Raw genomic sequence first — 18832 nt, 5'->3', positions numbered from 1 at the left:
TGTCCACCCTGCATAAGATTCATGGGGGGCACCAGCTGTCCACGATCACGGAAGACGGGAGGACCAATTAGAAAATTTTCAAAACAACTTGTTATCTGCCCACTGGCAACTTGCCTGCCGCCATGTTGCATTAGGGGCTCCTTATCTGAAAGGCCTGGGGAGTTCTAGCCACCCACTGGCAATTTGCCCACCGCCATGTTTGAAAGGCCCAGGGAGTTCTCATGGAGACTCCCAACATTCAGAATAGACAGCAGTTTCAGAGTGTCAGCTTGAGATATCAGCTTGGAGTGGGCCATGTGCTATCATCATGGACAGGAGAAGTTGTACTCTGCTGAAGCCTGGGGATGGAGATTCAGAGGTTTATTGCTGTGGTGATTTTCCTGGGCAAGGCTCGTGATGAAAACTGATCAGGTGATGGGATCAGGGTGCCCACAATGTCCAGTCTCAGGGCATGCCTCCTTTTAGGGATCTCAAATGAGGGGTTGCTTTACTCCATGGTCTGGCATGTTTGATGAGCTCCTGATCCTGGATTTCCAATATGTGTTTGATAAGCTTGTGCATCCGCGTGCTTCAGATTAATTCAGTAAGTTCACATGTGGTCATTCTTATTAGCATGATTAACTTATTTATCACTTTGTGCTTTATGGTTGTGCCTGGTAGGTGGTGGTGGTTTACTTGTACAAACAAGGCATGGAGTCATTCCACCTCAGCACTTAAACTCAAAATCGGAGCTTCACAGGGGTGGGAGAAAGTGGCTCTGTGCGCCCTCTGCCTGAGCAGCGCAGGATGCTAAATACTCCCTGCTCAGCAGTGCTTCTGCACCCTCTCTCGTGGCAGTTCCGGTGAAGCTCTGAAATTTGTTCGGATTATTCCAGGCCAAGATTTTGGAACTCAAACAGAAATAGAGCCTACCATCCCACACCGTAATCCGAACGGATGAAGACAGCAAGAAGCAAAGTACATGGTTGACAGGCCTTGGAATCTGGCAGAGGTGCCTCTGCATGTAATGCTGTGTTGGTTTTCTGAGTGCAGTGGCTTGAAAGCTGGGCTTCCTGTGATGCCTTCTGGGGAGAAAGGATGCTACTTGAACTTTCAGGGGCATCTGGGAAGAAATGTACCTTGGGAGCCAGGCCAGCACTCCATGAGGAACAGGTACAGATTTTCACCTTTCAACACAAGTTATAGAGCTTCATTTTGAATAAAAAACAGAGGTATCAAGAATTTTCTTAAGTTTTCTGCTGAGATGAAACCACTGCCATCCTTCAGTAGTGTAGTTGGCAGCTTCCTGGTTTAGAGGGAGAATTTGAGAATTATTCAGGACTTGAAGGTGGGTCTTTTCAGCTCAGCAGTCACAGATCAGAATTGAGCTCCCTGTGACTTCTGTGCAGTGAAGTCTTCCCTAGACAGGGAAGTGTTCCACCTTCCCACCACCTGTGCACAAGGTCACACTCCTGCACCCCAATAGCCTTCTGATTGGGGTATGACTGCATTCTGACATAATTGTGTCTGTGGGGCATCTCCCTTGAGTATTGAGAAGGAAACATGGCTGAGGAAGGCCCAGGGAGAATAGACAAGGGTGGATTTTCCATCAAATTGTAATTCGTTGTGTTTGAGAAGAGAGTTGTGGCTCCCATCCTATTGTATCCTCACTCCATTAAAGGGCCAGCTGGGCCCAATGGACACAGGTGACCATGTGGAGCATCCTCTTTTGTGCCTTCCTGATGCACCTTTCCTTCTGAGATTAAAAGGGACACCTTGGCTGTTCCAAACTGTAGATAGCTAGAGGAGAAGCTGGAGGAGGTATGAGAGGTGGTTTGTCCAGCCCTGGGCTTTCTGGACTCTGGGACTTTGGGGATTGAGATTCTAACACATGAAATGTGGAATGCAAACATTGAAACTATAGCAAAATCTTTTTCAGATCAAGGCATGGAATAGTGGGCTCCATTTTAGCTTAAATGTGCAAATTTTATGTGTTGGAAATAAACAGAACACTAAATTTCAGGGGTTTTACATCAGGGCTAGGCAGTGGCATAGCTCTCTCTGCAGCACCCTTTTTCCCTAGAAGGCATCTAAGCTCAGGGCTGGGAATATAGCTCAGTTGGTAGAGTGCTCGCCTCGCATGCACAGGCCTTGTTCAATCCCCAGTACCAACAGATAAATAAAGTACAAAATAGGACTGGGGATGTGGCTCAGTGGTCCAGTATCCCTGAGTTCAATCTCCAGTACCCCAAAAAAGAAAAGTAAAAAAAAAAAAAAATTCAAGCTCAAAATACAGTTGAATTGCAACTTGTGGAAAGAGATGAGATTAAAATTTGGGATGGGGGTATAAAGCTGCAGCATAAAGTGCTCCAAGATACTCAGAGGCAGGACCTCTAATGACAGCCACCTCCAGGCTTTCCCTGGCCATTGTGGCCCTGTGGGGATCCTGGAGTTGCCTCCATGTCTGTCTGTCCTTTTCCAGGTGTTCTCTAGGCAAAGATACAGACTTGGGTTGTTGTGCCTGCATTTTCCTGAGATGAATGAATGCATGTACAACTTAAAAAAAAATCTCTTTCCATAGGCAACAACTGCATCCTGAGCCTGTTTATCAACTGCATCTACAGGTGTTTCCATACAGAACCCAATTCTGTGCCCCAGTGTGGGGCACAAGAGTAAGGGCAGCCCAGGCGGACCAGGTCAGAGGCCTGGGGAAGCTCAGAGACCCCAGGCCTCCATCACACGAATGTACTGCATTTCTGTCATTAAGGCACATTCTGATTCCTTAATTTATTTGGCCATTCTGCATAGAACTTCTTGTGTAATTGCATGCTGTATTTAGACATGTTTTCAAGATATATTTTCTAAGCAATTTAAAATTCTTAGGTTCATATTGAATCATGTGGTGTGCTCATGTATAACTCTGGGAAAAAATTGAACTTTTAAAAGTGATGAACTATGTATTCCACTAGTAATAAATGAGAGTTCTGGTTCTACATCTTCCAATGGATACTGCATCAAAGAAGGTTGTAGCCACTTAATACACATGTAGTGCCAACACGGCAGTGTAGGTCATTTCCCCTCATGTCAGGGGATGCTGAGAAGCATTTCTATGCTTCTTTGCCATTTTCATATCTTCTTTGGTGAGTTGTCAGTTCAGATCTTCACCTGTTTTTAATTGGATGGTTGGTTTCTTACCATGTTTAGGATACAAGTCCACTTTAGATATGTATTTTCCAAATATTTTAACCCATCTGTGGCTTATTTTTTGTTCCCTTAATAAAATTTTTTCAGAGTAGATATTTTTATTTAAATTTTTTTGGTATTGAGCATAGAACCCAGGGGTGTTCTACCACTGAGCTATACTCCCAGCTCTGCTTAATTTTTTTTTTTTTTTTTACTTAGAGATAAGGGCCTTGCTAAGTTGCCTCAGGCTACCTAATAGCTGGGACTAGAGGCATGCAGTACCATGCCCAATGACAATTCCAATTTTAATTAAGCCCACATTATCAATTCTTTCTTTCATGGATTTGTTTTGGAGCTGCATTTAAAAAACTCAATATGAAACATGGTCATAAGTATTTTCTACTACAATTTTTATAGTTTCACATTTTCAATGTAAGCCATGGACTACTTAGAGTGAATTTTGTGAATCTGATAAAGGTTTTCCCTGTCCATTACTCCTATAAATTTTCTAAGCACTCCATCACCATCTGTGTAGCAGATGCTCTTTTCTTCATTGAAGGTCTTTTTCCTTTGACAAAATTAGCACTCTGTTGGTATGGGTGAGCTTTGGCCTCTCCATTCATCTCCATTTATCTACCTGTGCATTTCTTCACAACATCACATTTCCTCACTACTTCAGCTTTCTGACAGGTGTTGAAATATAGATGTGTGAGTTCTTTGTCCTTCTGTAGTCTGTGTTATCTATTCTTGGTTCAGAAACAGTTTGCTGGAAATTTGAGTGTGATTGAGCTGAATCTGCAGATGAGGTGTGAGAGAATTTCATCTTGACTATGTAGAGACCTTAACAAGAAATATCTCTATTTATTTATATTTTGTTTGATTTCTTTCAATTTGCCAAGGTTTTCTGAAAGCACAGTTGTAAGTAAAAACTTATATTTTAAATTTTCAACTCTGGGGGTGCTATTTTAAATGGAATTGTTTAAGTTTTTTTTCTTATTCTAGTTTTTAAATTCCAATTTTTCCTATACAGTTTTGATGACTTATAAGAAATCAATTGACTTTTGCTTATTGACTGTGTATTTTGCCTTTTGTTGTTTATCCTGTACGAGCAAACATGGAATGGTGGATTCTATTGCCGTTTGATTTCCAAAGTTATGGCCTGGTAAAATCAGAACCATGAATTTCAGAGCTTCACCAGGACTGCCACAAGGGGGCGCAGGGCCATTGCTGAATAGTGAGCACTGAGCATCCTCAACTGTCCACAGTGGCCAGCAGGGGGTGCTCAGAGTGACTTTTTCTGAACCCCTTGTATCATCCGTCTGCCAGGGATGGGTGTCCTGTGCCCACAGCAAACTTTCTTCTCAGGACTCATCTGGGGAAATTCCATGGCTGGGGATACCTGGGGTCTATGTCCACAGTGAGGTAAACCTAACCTTCAAGACTTACCATAACCCTCACCCTTGTGGTCCACCAGGGGAGACCATGGCTGTAGACATGTGGGGCTATGGCTGTGGTGATAAAGGTTCCTTTTCCTTGGGACCTATACAGGGAAATGCTGTGGCTGAGGACACCTGGTGGCCATGTTCACAGTGAGGTCACTCAAACTTAAACTTGGGACCTCACCCAGGAAAAGGCCACAGGTGCAGGCTAAAGGCACCTTGGAGCAATGACTGTTGTGGCAGAGCCTCCTTGTTACCCTCACAGGGAGATGCCTTGGCTGGGTCACCTAGGGACCATGTGTACCAGGAGATTTCTTCCCCCTTGGCCTCTACACATGGATGCCACTGTGGTTTTGGACTGAAGTCTACTGAGGAAAAGGTGGGGAAGACTGAGGAAAAGCCTCTTGCCCACTCTCCCATGGGCTGAGGAAGAAGCTCTGCTGTGTTTTACTCTTGTAGGTAATATTTTAGTGGGACTAAATTTTATGAAAGTATCCCTTGTGAGGCTTTGGCTACTCATTGTCATAGTATTCTAAAGTACATTTTATGGGAGAAATCCCAGGATACTGAAAGGAGAAACTGAGACATGAACTCAGGGTAGTGCAGGGAAGGCCTGGGGTTCCCAGCATGTGGCATCTCACTAGTGTCTGAGAGGAAGGGCTAATATTGCCTCATTGTTTATATTTATCTTTACGTAACTTTTTTTAGTGTTACAGTACTTGAAAAATATTGAGAAGTCGGTGAGTCAGTGTAATAATAATATTATGGCTGTACTGAAGAGATATTCCTACCATGTGACTATGAGTTTTGTAGACAATACCAGGGCTTTCTAGATAAGTCTGCACACAGTTGAGTGGCCTGCCTGAAATTCCCAGAAGCCACTGTGGTGATAACTGTGCCAGACTACACTGCCCAGAATCCCTGGGGTGCCTGGGCAAACATTGCTACAGCTCCCACAGTCCTTTGTGGAGAGGGCTGGACAGGAAATCACTGAGCTGCACTACCAAGATTCCTTGGAATACCAGGGCAAGCACATGGCCCAAAGCTTCCAAAGGTCTCCATGGTGGGGGCTGAATACCAGACTGCAGTGGCACAATCCTCAGGGTTCTCTGGGTATCTCTTGGTACCTGACAGGCAGCTCCCAGCCTTTGGGGTGAAAGATGCATTGGCAGAACAATTGACTACACTACATGAACATTAGGTGCCTGCAGCTCCAAGAGGTCTCTGCAATGAGGACTGGATTTCACTGCCTAGAGTTCCTGAGCTTGCCCATGTGAATGTGCAGCCTGGAGCTCACATTGCCCTCCACAATGAGGGCTGTACGGGTAGAATGCTGCACTGGAGATGCCTGAGGGAAATATGCACCTCTGATAGTCCTCTGTGGTGAGAACTGCATGGGTAGGTCATTGGACCATAGCACTGAGTCTTCAGGGTGCCTGAGCAAGCATACAGCCTGCAGCTTACAAAGACACCTGACAGAGGTATATGTGGGAAAACACTGGACTACATTACTCACAATTCTCAGGGGGGCAGCAGAAGCTTACAGGAGTGCTCCCCACTGTGAGCTAGAAAAACATGGGACTACACTACCCACAATCCTAAGGGGAAAGAAGCTCTCAGGATCCCCCACAGAGAACCAGCCAAACATTGGACTTCATTACCCACAATGTTTGGGTGGGGGTGGGGAATGGGAGGTTCATAGGAATTCCTTCACAATGAGCTGTAACGTGGGACTACATTACCCACAATCCTGAGGGACAGAAATCACAGGATTCTCCTGCCTCCAGTGAGCTGGCAAAACATGCGACTAAATTGTTCACAATCCCGAGGTGGCAAGTCTCCCAGATTCCCCTACAGGAGCCAGCAAAATGCTGCACTACAGTGCCTTCAGCCCTCTGGTGCAGAAGTTCTCAAGAGCCCCCTTTCTCCACCCATCCACACCCTATGAGCAGGCAAAATGCTGAACTACATTTTCTATAATCCAAGGAGGGGGAGGTAGAAGTGCACAGAATCAACCCCTCTGAGCCAGAAAATACAGGGGCTTCATTACAATCCTAATGGGGCAGAAGTTCCCTGGGTTCTGCAGAAGACCAACAAAATACTGGATTACATTACCCACCATCTATGGGGGGGGGGGTTTACCTCATGGGAGAACTGCCCCCAATAAACTGACAAAATGCTGGACTACATTACCCACAGCCCTCAGGGTCAGAAACTTTTAGGAGAATTATTTCCACCTCTTTCCGTGAGTGGGAAAAAGTCTGGACAAATGACCTACAATCCTAAGGAAGATGAAGCCCCAGGATCCCTCATGAAGAGCCAGCAAAATGCTGAGCTACATTACAACAAGAATAGAGTTAGGGTTTGGGTTTTTCTGGCTCTCCTTGGAGGATCCTGGGTGCTTCCTCACCCTAAGAATTATGGGTGATGTAGTCCTTGATCTCACCCACACACCTCTGCCAGGAGACCCCTGAAAGCTGAATGCACATGCTTGCCCTTATACCCTGAGGATTCTGAGTAGTTTTAGGGGTAGTGGTAGGGCTAGGCAAAAATTAGCCACAGGGCAAAGGTTAGTGAGATTTACAAAACCAAGAGGTACTCTTGAATTTCTGCCACTAAAGACCATGGGTAGTATAGTCTTAGGTTTAACCACTGATACTGGAGATCCTGGGAACTTCCTCCCCTTAGGATTATGGATAATGTAGTCCCAGTATCTCCTGCTCTTTGCTTGGTACTGTGGGAGGCCCTCCCTAAATATTGTGGGTGAAGTATTAAGAGGTGAAGTATTAAGTGGGCTCAGATTGAGGAATTCTGGGTAATTCCTCCCCCCAACTCACATGGAATTGTGGGTAACATAATTCCACATTTTATTCAACTATGGAGAATTGTGGGAGATTCCGCTCCTGTTAGAATTTTGGGTAATGTAGTCTCATGATTTATTGGCTCTGTGCAGAGGATCTTGGGAACTTCCTTCCTCCTAGGATTATGGGTAAGGTAGTCCAAATTGCCTGCCTACTGCTGGGTATTCTGGGAGCCTCCTTCCTGAGGATTTTGGGTAATGTAGTCCCATGATTTGGCCTCTCTATGTAAAGAATTCTGGGAACTTCCTGTGCCATAGAATTGTGGGTCATGTAGTCCCATGTATTACACAGTGGGGGACTTGTGGAAGCTTCCTTTCCTGTGGACTTATGGGTATTGTGGTCCCATGATTTAGCCTCTCTGAGCAAAGAATTCTGGGAACTTCCTCTCCTTAGAATCATGAATAATGTAGTCTCAACATTTGCCATTCACCACTGGGTATTCTGTGAACCTTTTCCCATAAGGACAGTGGGTGAAGTAGTAAAGAGCATACTGTTAGACCAGGACACAAGAAAACACCACTGACTCCAATTAAAATCAAATTAAAGCAAGCTTATTATTTCGACGAGCCGGGCTGCCTCTCCCTCCCAAAACGGCAGGAACAAGACAACAGCAGCAGCTTTCCTGCAGCCCAGCTTTATAGCCTAGAAAGTTACACAAAGCAGGGTTACAGATAACAGAACTCTGACGAGCATAACACTGATGGTAGTTTACATTTTTTGCTGGCCCCAACATCAGAATTTATGAGGACCATTAGAGTCTCAGAGAGGGTCATTGTCTGGCCAGGGAAGGCCAATATTTATGAGGTGTCACTAAAGTTTCAGAGAGGGCTGCTCTCTGGTCAGAGAGCCAGGCATGGGTGAATTCAAGGCACGGGCAGGCATTCCAAGCAGGTTCAGAATTTGCAGTAATTTATAGTAAAGCCAAAATAATCTTTTTGAAGCCAGATTTAAAATTAGGTAGTCAGTGTAGTTAGGTAAATCGGGTCTAATATCGAGTGGAATCTAAAATGGAGGCCGTGTGGAGAATGACTCGGGAAAACACAGGACAACTCATGGAATGTTAATGAAGTCCCAAAAGGCCCTAGGCCAAAGTCCACCTCAAAGAAATGTTAATGAACAGCCCCCAGCAAAAAGGTGCTGACTCAGAAGTCCTTCCTGACCAGATTACTTTTTGGCCTACCTGTGTCCCACCCCTCGGGCCTTCCAACCCACGTTCCATCACCAAACCTATAAAAAGGGGAACACATTTGCCCGCCAACTGGATTCCACCTCTTGGGTCCCCTTCTTCCTCTGGGAGAAGTCTTTTCTGCTGTCCTTTAATAAACTTCTAATTTCTACTCTGACCTTGCCTCGGCGTGCTCTCTGGTGTTATTCTTCAACATTGGGGAAGCAAGGACTCGTCACCGGTCAACAGCGGTAACATTTTCATGGCTTTGTGGTGAGATTGCTCCCAATTTTAAGAAAAGATCAGGTTGGGTCTATCACATACCACTCTGGGCAGCTCTGGGAATTCCACCCAATAGAATTGTGGGTAATGTAATCCCATGATTTGTCCTCTTTGTGCAAAAGATCCTGGGAATTCCACCCCTTTAGTATTATGGATAACATAGTCCCATCTCACCACTTGTTATTTTGGGTGCCTCCTTCCCTGAGGATGGTGGGTGAAGTAGTCGTGGGCATATCACTCACTTTGGGGAATTCTGGGAACTTCCTCCCCCTCAGAATTGTGGGTAATGTAGTCACACTATTTGTATTATCTGTTAGGAGTTGTGGGAGCTTTCTCCCTATTTGAATTATGGGTAATGTAGTCTTATAATTTGTCTTCTTCATGCAGAAGATCCTGGGAACTTCCTCTCTTAAGGATTGTGGGTAATGTAGTCCCAACATTTGCTTGCTCACCGCTGGGTATTCTGGAAGCTATCTTACCCCTTAGTTTTGTGGGGTATGTAATCCCAAGGTTTGTCTGCTCACTGCAAGAGATCCTGGGAAATGCATCTTCATAGAATATTGGGAATTAAAGTTCCATTATTTGCTTGCTCACTAATGGCTATCCTGAAGACTCTTCCCCTAAGAATTATTGGTAATGTAATTTTAGATTTACTACTCACTTTGGGGAATCCTGGGTGCTTCAAACCATGTAATTGTGGGTATTGTAGTTCTAGACATAACCACTTTGGGGGGGGTACCATTACCCATAATCCTAAAGTGGAGGAAATTCCCAGTATCCCATTTCCTCCATTTTAGTGTTATCGGATATGTCTCAGGTTTTTCCCTGATAGCAGTAGGGTCTCAAGGGAGGATTATGAGTAGTGTAGTCCAAATTGCCTGCCTACTGTTGGGCATTCTGGGAGTCGCCTCCCTGAGAATTTTGGGTAATGTAGTCCTATGATTTGCCCTCTCCATGTGAAGAATTCTGGGAACTTCCTGTGCCATAGAATTCTGGGTCATGTAGTCCCACATATTACACAGTGGGGGATTTGTGGAAGTTTCCTTTCCTGTGGACTTGTTATTCTCCTCAGTGAGGGTTGTTGGTAATGAAGTTTTGGGTTTATCACTCACTGGGGGATTTGGGAGACTCCTCCCCCATAGAGATTTAAAAACTACAGTCTCAGGTTTACCACAGGCCCAGGGATTCCTGGAACATGTTTGCCTTAGGTAATATAGTTCCAAAATTTATGAATAACATGCCCCCATTTTTTCCTTGATAACCATTGGCAATGCTGGGAGCTTCCTTTTTCTTGGGATTGTGGGTAGTGTAGTCCCTGGTGTAGCAGCTCACAGTAGGGAATTAGGAGTTCCTAAATCTTAGTCTGTATGTGATACATTCCTGGGTTTACCACTCATGACAGTGGATTTTGGAAACTTCCTCCCATTAGGATTGTGGACAATGTAGTCCCACAATTTTTTTTTTGCTTGGCACTGGGTACCCTGGGATATTGCTCCCTTTAGGATTGTAGGTAATGTAGTCCCAAGTTTTACCTGAACACTTAGGGAATCTTGGGAATTTCTGCTCATATTAGAATTGTGGGTAAAGTGGTTTCACAATGAGTAATTTTGGGCTCTTTCTTTTTAGAAAATTATAGATAATTATGGATAATTAAAGTCCTGGGTTTAACCATTCAATGTGGGGGATTCTGGGACCTTCCTACCTCTTTAGAATTGGAGATAATACATTTCCAAAATTTATTTGCTTGCTTCAGGGATTCCTGGGAAACTTGTTAAAAATTATTGTGGGCACTGTAGTCCTATTTGACTGTAAGGGTCCCGCGAAACGTCGGAGAAAGAGACCACCAAGTGACCACTCATGCAATTGGCAGAAGGGGGATTTATTGAACCAGCATGCTGGGGCTCCGTGCCCACTCAAGAAGGGAAAGCAGCCCAGAGCCCCGAGCAGGGGCTGAGCACTGCTTAAGTACACTTTTTGGGGAGGGCGGAGGGCTTTGTATACATCAGAACAAATCATCATGAGGCGCGGGAAAATTGAACAACAACTCCTAAACATGATTAGTTCATTCATTGGCGGGAACAGGTCAGGCTGGAGTGATAGGTCATTCCTAAGGAGGGGGTTACATTTAAACTGATTGGTCCAGGCCCTGTAATGCCTACGTGCGACCACACAGAGCCCTTATTAAACAACCAAATAGTCAGGGGAAATATTTACTGGGCAGTTCCAAGCATTGTCTTAACAGCTACAGAAATTTCAGGTTTTGCAGGTAGCATAGAAACCTAACAATACCTCCTTTACATTTTAACTCAGACCTTGCAGCTTAGAAACTTTTACAACACCCGGTCTTTTACCCTTTAACTTTTACGCTTTAACTTCAATTTCTTTTACCCTTACAGACTGCCCATTGGATAATCTTGTTGCTGTAGAAAATGTAGTCCTTGGAATACCCTCACTGTTGGGGATCCTGGCAACTTCCCAAGGATTATGGATAATGTAGTCCCAAGTCTTCACTGCAAACTTCAGTGATTCCTGAAAAACTTATTCACAAAGAATCGTGGGCACTATAATTCAATTTGACTGCTCACTGATGGGTAATCATGGTAGTTTCTGCCCCTTAGAATTGTTGGCAAGTTAGTTATTGGAATTTCCCTCTTGCTGTAGAGGATTCTGGAAACTTCCTAAGAACTATGGGTAATATAATCCCAAAATTTGCCTGCTTACGCAGAGAATTCTGGGAAATTTGTCTATGTAGGATTGTGGGTAATAAATATTTGTAATTTATCACATAGCAGGAAAATTTGGGAGCATACAATGTCATAGCATTGTGGGTTTTGTAGTCCTTGGATTGCCCTCTTACTATGGAGGATCCTGGGAACTACCTCACTAAGTATCATGGTAAATGTTATCTTGTAATTTCCTATCCTGAGCTGTACATGAAGAACCAAAACAACAACAAAACAGGTTTTCTTTTTATGGCACGATGCACAGGGCTCCTGGACTCTACAATGAGAGATGCAAAACTGGTATTCTATGTTGCAGCAATTCACTTGCAGGTCAGCATGAGAAAGAAAGAAGAAGCAGAGCAAGCAAAGCAGCAGCAGAAAAAAAGTCCTTTATTGTATACAAGCAATCTTTTTATAGTATTGTGAACAAAGAAGGCAGCCTTCCAACAGCAATAAATCAGGTCTTTCAGCTAATTAAACATAGCATACAGAAGTTTTACTTTCTAATCAGAAGTGACCCACTTCTCATGGCTAATCTACTCTCGGCCTGGAGGATGCTGAGCTCTGCTCTTGTTAAGAACAGATAATAAAATTTTTCTCAGCGCCCTCTTAGCCCACTTGGCAGAACATCCCGTTTGCAGGCAAGTCCTCCCAAGGACAGCAGACACCTCGTTTTCAAGCATGTCCGCTGTTACTTTATCTAAACCTTGAAAGAGCCTCTCCTTTGCGAGTAGGCCCTCCCAAGGACAGCAGACACCTCGTTTTCAAGCATGTCCTCTTTTACCTATCTATACCTTGACAGAATATCCCGTTTGCAGGCAGACTCCGTCAAGGACAGTAATAGTAACGCAGTCACATCTGATTCTCTACAGTTCTATGACAGCAGGACAACTGATCTTTATGTAGAGAAAAGAAACTCTTTTCTATGGTAGCATAAATACCAGAGCTTCTGTGAGATATGTGGAAAGCCAGGGAACACAGGTTAGATAAACTGGCCTCCCATGTTTTGTTGGCTTTCCTTGGAGAGAGAGAAATGGGGTTCTATCATGTCAGAACTCACAGTTCTGCAGGTCTGTATATGGAGAGCAAGGGAACTTGGTTTCTATGATTGTATGACTCTCAGGACTGCTTTTCTTCATGGATATAGCAAGTGAACCTTTTTTTTTTTTTAAATGTTTCCAGGAATTTCAAGTCTGGTGGAAGTCATGGAACTGGAAGTCACAAGGAACTGGGGTTATATGATGACAGGACTCTCAGTACTTTTGGGCTCTTGGTAAAAAAACAGGGAAATAGTTGTATTGTTGGAAGGACTCCCAAAGCTTATGGGCTCTGTGTGCAGAGACAGGAAACTATGTTTCTGTGATTACAGCAAACCTGGAGCTGCTGGGCTTTATGTAGAGTAAAAGTAAAGTGGGATTCCATTGCTGACAGGATTTGTAATGTTACTAGACACCTCTATTTGGACATCTGGGGGACTGAGATTTTATAACAGAATTCACAATTCAACTGAGTTCTATTTAGACAGAGGGGAACTTGGTTCTTGTCACGAGCAGCTTCTCAGCCTTGTCTGGTTACCAGGAGTTCCCTTCCGGATATCTGCACTGGACCCCGGACCGCGACGTACGCGAACACCAAGCACGAACTCGATTGCCTTTTGAAATGCTGGTTTATTCACACACCACACAAAGCAATACACGAGGTGGCTGGCACACAACTGCACGATCTTACTCTCAGGCGACGAGAGTTAGTTGTGAGCAATTACATGGAGTTTCCCCCGCGCTTATATACTTTACAAGTTGTTCATACCTAACTTATCTAACATAAGCATACTGCCTGACTACTTTATCATCCTATGACCACAACTTAGAAGGTTACATCATCCACACTCAAAAAGGTTACATCATCCACTTATCTAACATAGACACACTCTCTGGTCATCTTGTGACCAGCACTAAAAAGTCACTGAGTTACTGCAAAGTCCAAACAAGTCCAAACAAGTTTCTCTGCTGATCCATGCTGACCCTTCATTCCTGATGTTTTACTCCTGTCAATCACTGAAAGAACTATAAAAAGGGGAGACAACATCCCTCCCACGGATTCCACCTCTTGGGTCCCCTTCTTCCTCTGGGAGAAGTCTTTTCTGCTGTCCTTTAATAAACTTCTAATTTCTACTCTGACCTTGCCTCGGCGTGCTTCTTTGGTGTTATTCTTCAACATTGGGGAAGCAAGAACTCGTCACCGGTCAACAGCGGTAACAACAGGACTTGTAGTGATGTTTGTCTCTAGGTGTAAAGCCAAGGAACTGGGTTTTTATCATGGAAAGACTCCCCAGGCTAAAGCACAGTACTTTTAGGGGCAGGGACATTGGGTTATATGATGGCAGGACTCTAAGGCTGCTGAGGTTTATGTGGAGAGCCAGGGAAATTGGGTTCTGTGATGGCAGGGATGCTGGGTTCCATGCAGAAAGCCCAAAGTGGCTTTTGTAATGACAGTATATACAGTGCTTCAGGTTTTTTCTTCAAAATCTAGGGAACTTCCAGGTGCAGTAGAGCACATCTGTAATCCCAGAGGCTCAGGAGGCAGGAAGATCATGAGTTCAAAGCCAACCTCAGCAACAGTGAGGCACTAGGCAACTCAGTGAGACTCTGTCTCTAAATAAAACACAAAAAGGGCTATGGATGTGGCACAGTGGTTAAGTGCCCCTGAGTTCAATCCCCAGTACCCAAACAACAACAACAACAAACCCACAGGGAACTGCAATTCTAGGATAGTGGGACTATCTGTCCTGCTAATCTTTATGTGGAAATCATTGAAGCTGAGGCTCTATTTATTGAAGAATTTCTGGTCTCCTGGGGTCTACAAGAGAGACAGGTAAGTGGGTTTCTCTGGTAGCAGTGAAGCCAGAATTAGACAGGCAGCCAGTGTAGATAAGTAAATCAAGTCAGGCCGGGTCTCAGAGGCCAATTTGAGTGAGTATGAGCAGTTGGAGATTGTCCCCTGTGGGACCTTATCAAGAACCTGTCCCTGCTCCAACCTGTTGCCAAGGTAACCTGTCCCAGGAATTTCCCCTCCCTACAGGGAGCTATAAAGTTTTAATGTGTCCTTGGCTACTCTGTCCTGCCCTTCCCCCTTCAGCCCACCATTTTCCCACCTTTTGGCCCTCCCATTGGGCATTCCTGAGCCTAGTCACTAGGCAGGAAGGAGAAAGATAAGGGGGAAAAGGCAGGAGAACAAAGGAATCCTAGGACATATAAAAAGGGCAGAACACCTCACCTCTTGGGATACCAGGATACCAGCTATGGCTTCCTTCTCCCTTGCTGGAGAAGTCTATGTTACCCCTTTTAAAATAATCCCTCGTTCATATGCTTGCCTCCCCAGTGTGCTTCTCTAATGTTCAAACTTCAACGTGTGGGGAAGCAGGACTCATAACTGATAACCGGCAGTGTTACTGCTGTTTACTGGTGACAAGTCCTTGCTTCCCCAAACATTGAAGTATAACACCAGAGAAGCATGCCGAGGCAAGTGTAGAACGGAAAGCGGAAGGCTTTATTAAAGGATAGCAGAAAAGACTTCCTCCTGGAGGAAGAAGGGAACCCAAGAGGCAGAATCCGTGGAAGGGCGAGGTCTTCCCTTTTTTATAGGTAAGGTCTTCTTTTATTCCTCTCACATTTCTGTCCTTTGTTTCCCTTTATCCTTTAGTGATAGAATGTAGGTGGGAAGGCCAAAAGGTGGGAGACAGATGACTGGAAGAGTAATCTGGGCAGGAAGGGCCTGGGGTGGTTTGATTAGCACCTCCCAGTTTGATTAGCACCTCCCTGTTTGCTTGGAGCTGTTTCATTAACAGTTCCTTAGAATGGGTTCCCAGCGTTGGGGACATTAACATTTCAATTTCCCCAAGTACTGCTCTGGTTTCCTGGACTGTATTCTCGATAATGGTCTTCATTTTCTTTATCTTACTCCATATTAGACCCAATTTACCTAAGTACAGTAACTACCTATCTTTAAATCTGGCTTCAGTGGTATCAGCAGGGCACTCAGTTCCTCTGAACTCTACGTATAGAAAAATGGAACTGGGATTCTCTTGATGGTAGGACTCACAGTGATGCTGAGCTTTACATGATGAGCTAGTAAATTAGAGTCTATGACAGCAGTACTCACTGGGAATATTGGCTTTTTGTGGAGCATCCAGAACCTGGGATTTTATCATGGCAGTATAGCTGGGGTCTAGGTAGAGAGCCAGGGACCTTGAATTGTAGAGAGCAGGATTTGCAGAGATGGTTACCTCCTCACAGAATGTTACAAAACAGGATTGAGGGAGCCTTCTGGCTGGAGTGATGATGAGGTACACAGTAAGATGGACCTTAAACAATGGTGAGAATTTTAATTAATTTAATTAATTAAGGCAAGGACATTCTAGGCACTCAGAACAGCAAGAACCAAGATGAAAAGAGAGGTGGCAAGTCAGAAAGACATAGGATTTATTTAGAGGAGTGGTTCTTAAATTTTTTGTCTCAGAGAGGCTGAGGTAGGAGGATCACTTGAGAGGTCTTGAATTTGAGACAAATTCTAGGCAACAGAGCACAATCCCTTTTTTTTTTTTAAATTGTTCAAAGAGCTTTTATCATAAGAAAACATCAGTTGGTTTTTATTGTTTTGGAAATTAAAATTGAGTTACTGTGTCAATTCCCTATGGCTGCTCAAGGAAGTTGCCACAGATAGTGACTTAAATGACAAAAATTTATTATCTAGGGTCCTGTAGTAAGAAGTCTAAGATGAGTTTCACAGGGATAAAATGAAAGTATGCCAGATAGCAATCTCTTGATGTCTCGCTCTCAAGATCAACCTCAAATCCCTGGGATTACAGATGTGCACCACCAAGCCCAGCAAAATATTCTTAATCATATCTACAAAATCCCTTTTGTCATTTAAGATAACATATTGAAAGGTTCCACAGATTAAACTTGTATATATCTTTGAAAGACCATTATTCTGCTTATCGCAATTAGTAATTTATTAATTGCACTGAAAAACTAGCCTCTACCTCAGAGCAAAGACTGTCCAAGGAAGGGGCATGACCTTTGTCCTTGGAAAAACCACAGAGCACTCCCAGGCACATTCCCACCCTGCTAAGTTGTTTATCTACAAATAACAGGAAGAGATCTGCTGGGCCAGGTGTCCCTGACTCAGTCAGGCTAGGTGGGGACCCATAGCAACCCCCTAGCAGCCACCAATCAGCATGAGACAGGGAAATACCTGGGATGCCAGATGACCCTCCCAGTAGTTTATGGTGGTTGATAACGTGTTGGGAAACCATGTAGTTCAGCATGAACACCCCTCTTGGCTTAAACCAATCAGTTCAAAGGAATCCCCCTCTTGTAGTAACCAATCACCCCTACCCAACTTGTTCTTGCCAGTGAATGTGCTAATCATGTTTTAGAGTTGTTTTATGATTTTCCCGTGGTGTGTGATGATTTGCTAAGAGATGATGATGTATGTGAAGTCCCTGCCTTCTCCAAAGAGTGTATAAAACTGCTGCAAACCCTGGGCTCCGGGCCTCTCAGCGTCACCAATTGCTGTGTGTACGTGGAGGACCGAGCTAGCTCTCAATAAACACCTCTTTGCTGCTTACATCGATCTTGGTCTCTGATGGTCTTTTGGAGGTCTGGAATTCGAGCATAACAGCACATTGGCACACACTCATAAATCCTAGGGACTTGGGATGTTGAGGCAAGTGGATCAAAAGTTTAGCCAAACCCTATTTCAAAATAAAACAGAGGGCTGGGGATGTAGCTCAGTGGCCCACATCCCTGGGCTCAGTACCACAACACACACACACACACACACACACACACACACACACACACACAGAGTTATAAATGCATTACAAGTTAACATAAAATTGTTACAAATAATAATCAAAAAAGTGAGAAGAGAGGTATTGTTTTACTCTTTTGCAAATATTTTAAAGTCTACCATGATAAAAAACCAGATTCTTGAAAATTGCTTCTGCATTCAGTTTCTTGGGTTAATGTAAGTCTCTGGTCAAATTCTACTATACAAATATGAAATAATGAGAATAAAAAGGCAAATAATGTATTATATTGCCGCAGCCTGGCTGGGCACCAAATAACCGAGCCACCACAAAGCCTTGTAGATTCAAACAGCAGCTCTTTATTCCCGAACTGTCACCGGCACTCTACACACGTTCTGGGAAAATCCACTCCTCCACCGGGCTCTGCATCCCAAATACTCTCTGAATCCTGCGAGAACTCAACGGGAACTCAAGGAGTGGGCGCCCGAGGCAGCAGGATATGCCCTATTCTCAGCAGGATCCACACCCTAAACCTGGTCCTTGAGCAGGGTCACCTTTCTCAAACATTCATGCAATGTCACTGCAAATGACCTGGGTCCAAGGCAAGCCCATTTCCACAATGGAGAGTCCTCCCTCTAAGCAACATTGGGTAGGCTGACAAGGAAATTGCCATGCGTCATTCCTACTTGGCTATGGCTCTCAGCATTATATCATGAAAAGTTTTCATTTTATGGACCCTCTGAAAGGGCCTCTTGTTCCATAGGGACTCCTGGATTTTACTTTTGATGATAATGTTTGAGTTTGTCTGAGATACAAGGTGTATGTGTGGATGATGACCTTTGAACTATAGTTATCATATTGATCTCCCATCTATGGTGGCCACTGAGTCCCAAAATGTCTGTAAGTTATGCTGACATCAATAAAGGCTTTATGAATTGGAAAAGGTGTCACTATGTTTTTTTTTTTTTTTAAATATTTCTTTAGTTGTATATGTGAAGGCAGATTTAAAGTTAGGTAGTCAGTGTAGTTAGGTAAATCAGGTCTAATATTAAATAAAATAAAAAATGGAGGCCATGTTGAGAATGAATTCCTGGAAAAGCAGAACAACTCTTGGAATGTTAATGTCCCCAAGGCCCAGAGCCCATCCCAAAGAAATGTTAATGAAACAGCTCCCAGCAAACTTGAAGATGCTGACCCAAAAGTCCTAAAAGATTACTTCTTTGGCCCACCTGTGCCCCACTCTTCAGGCCTTCCCACCTACCTTCCATCACTGAAAGAACTATAAAAGGGGGAACACATTTGCCCTTCAATGGATTCCATCTCTTGGGTCCCCTTCTTCCTCCGGGAGAAGTCTTTTCTGCTGTCCTTTAATAAACTTCTACTTTCCA

General features: G+C 44.0%; 1 long non-coding RNA gene across 2 annotated transcripts; it reads left to right on the top strand.

The window, feature by feature from the left end:
- The first annotated feature begins 181 nt into the window (after window positions 1-181).
- Window positions 182-3885, top strand: LOC114106322 (uncharacterized). 2 transcript variants are annotated; one of them, XR_003585170.2, is made up of 3 exons: window positions 182-411; window positions 876-1152; window positions 2561-3885. It is a non-coding gene; the product is annotated as an uncharacterized lncRNA (long non-coding RNA). The 2 variants fall into 2 exon arrangements; XR_003585171.2 differs by having other exon boundaries at window positions 182-583.
- The last annotated feature ends 14947 nt before the right edge of the window (window positions 3886-18832 follow it).

The sequence above is a fragment of the Marmota flaviventris genome, chromosome 3, assembly GCF_047511675.1.
Source record: "Marmota flaviventris isolate mMarFla1 chromosome 3, mMarFla1.hap1, whole genome shotgun sequence".
NCBI classification, from domain to species: Eukaryota; Metazoa; Chordata; class Mammalia; order Rodentia; family Sciuridae; genus Marmota; species Marmota flaviventris.
Note: the sequence above shows the minus strand (reverse complement) of the source record. Positions and strands in the feature narration are given on the sequence as shown.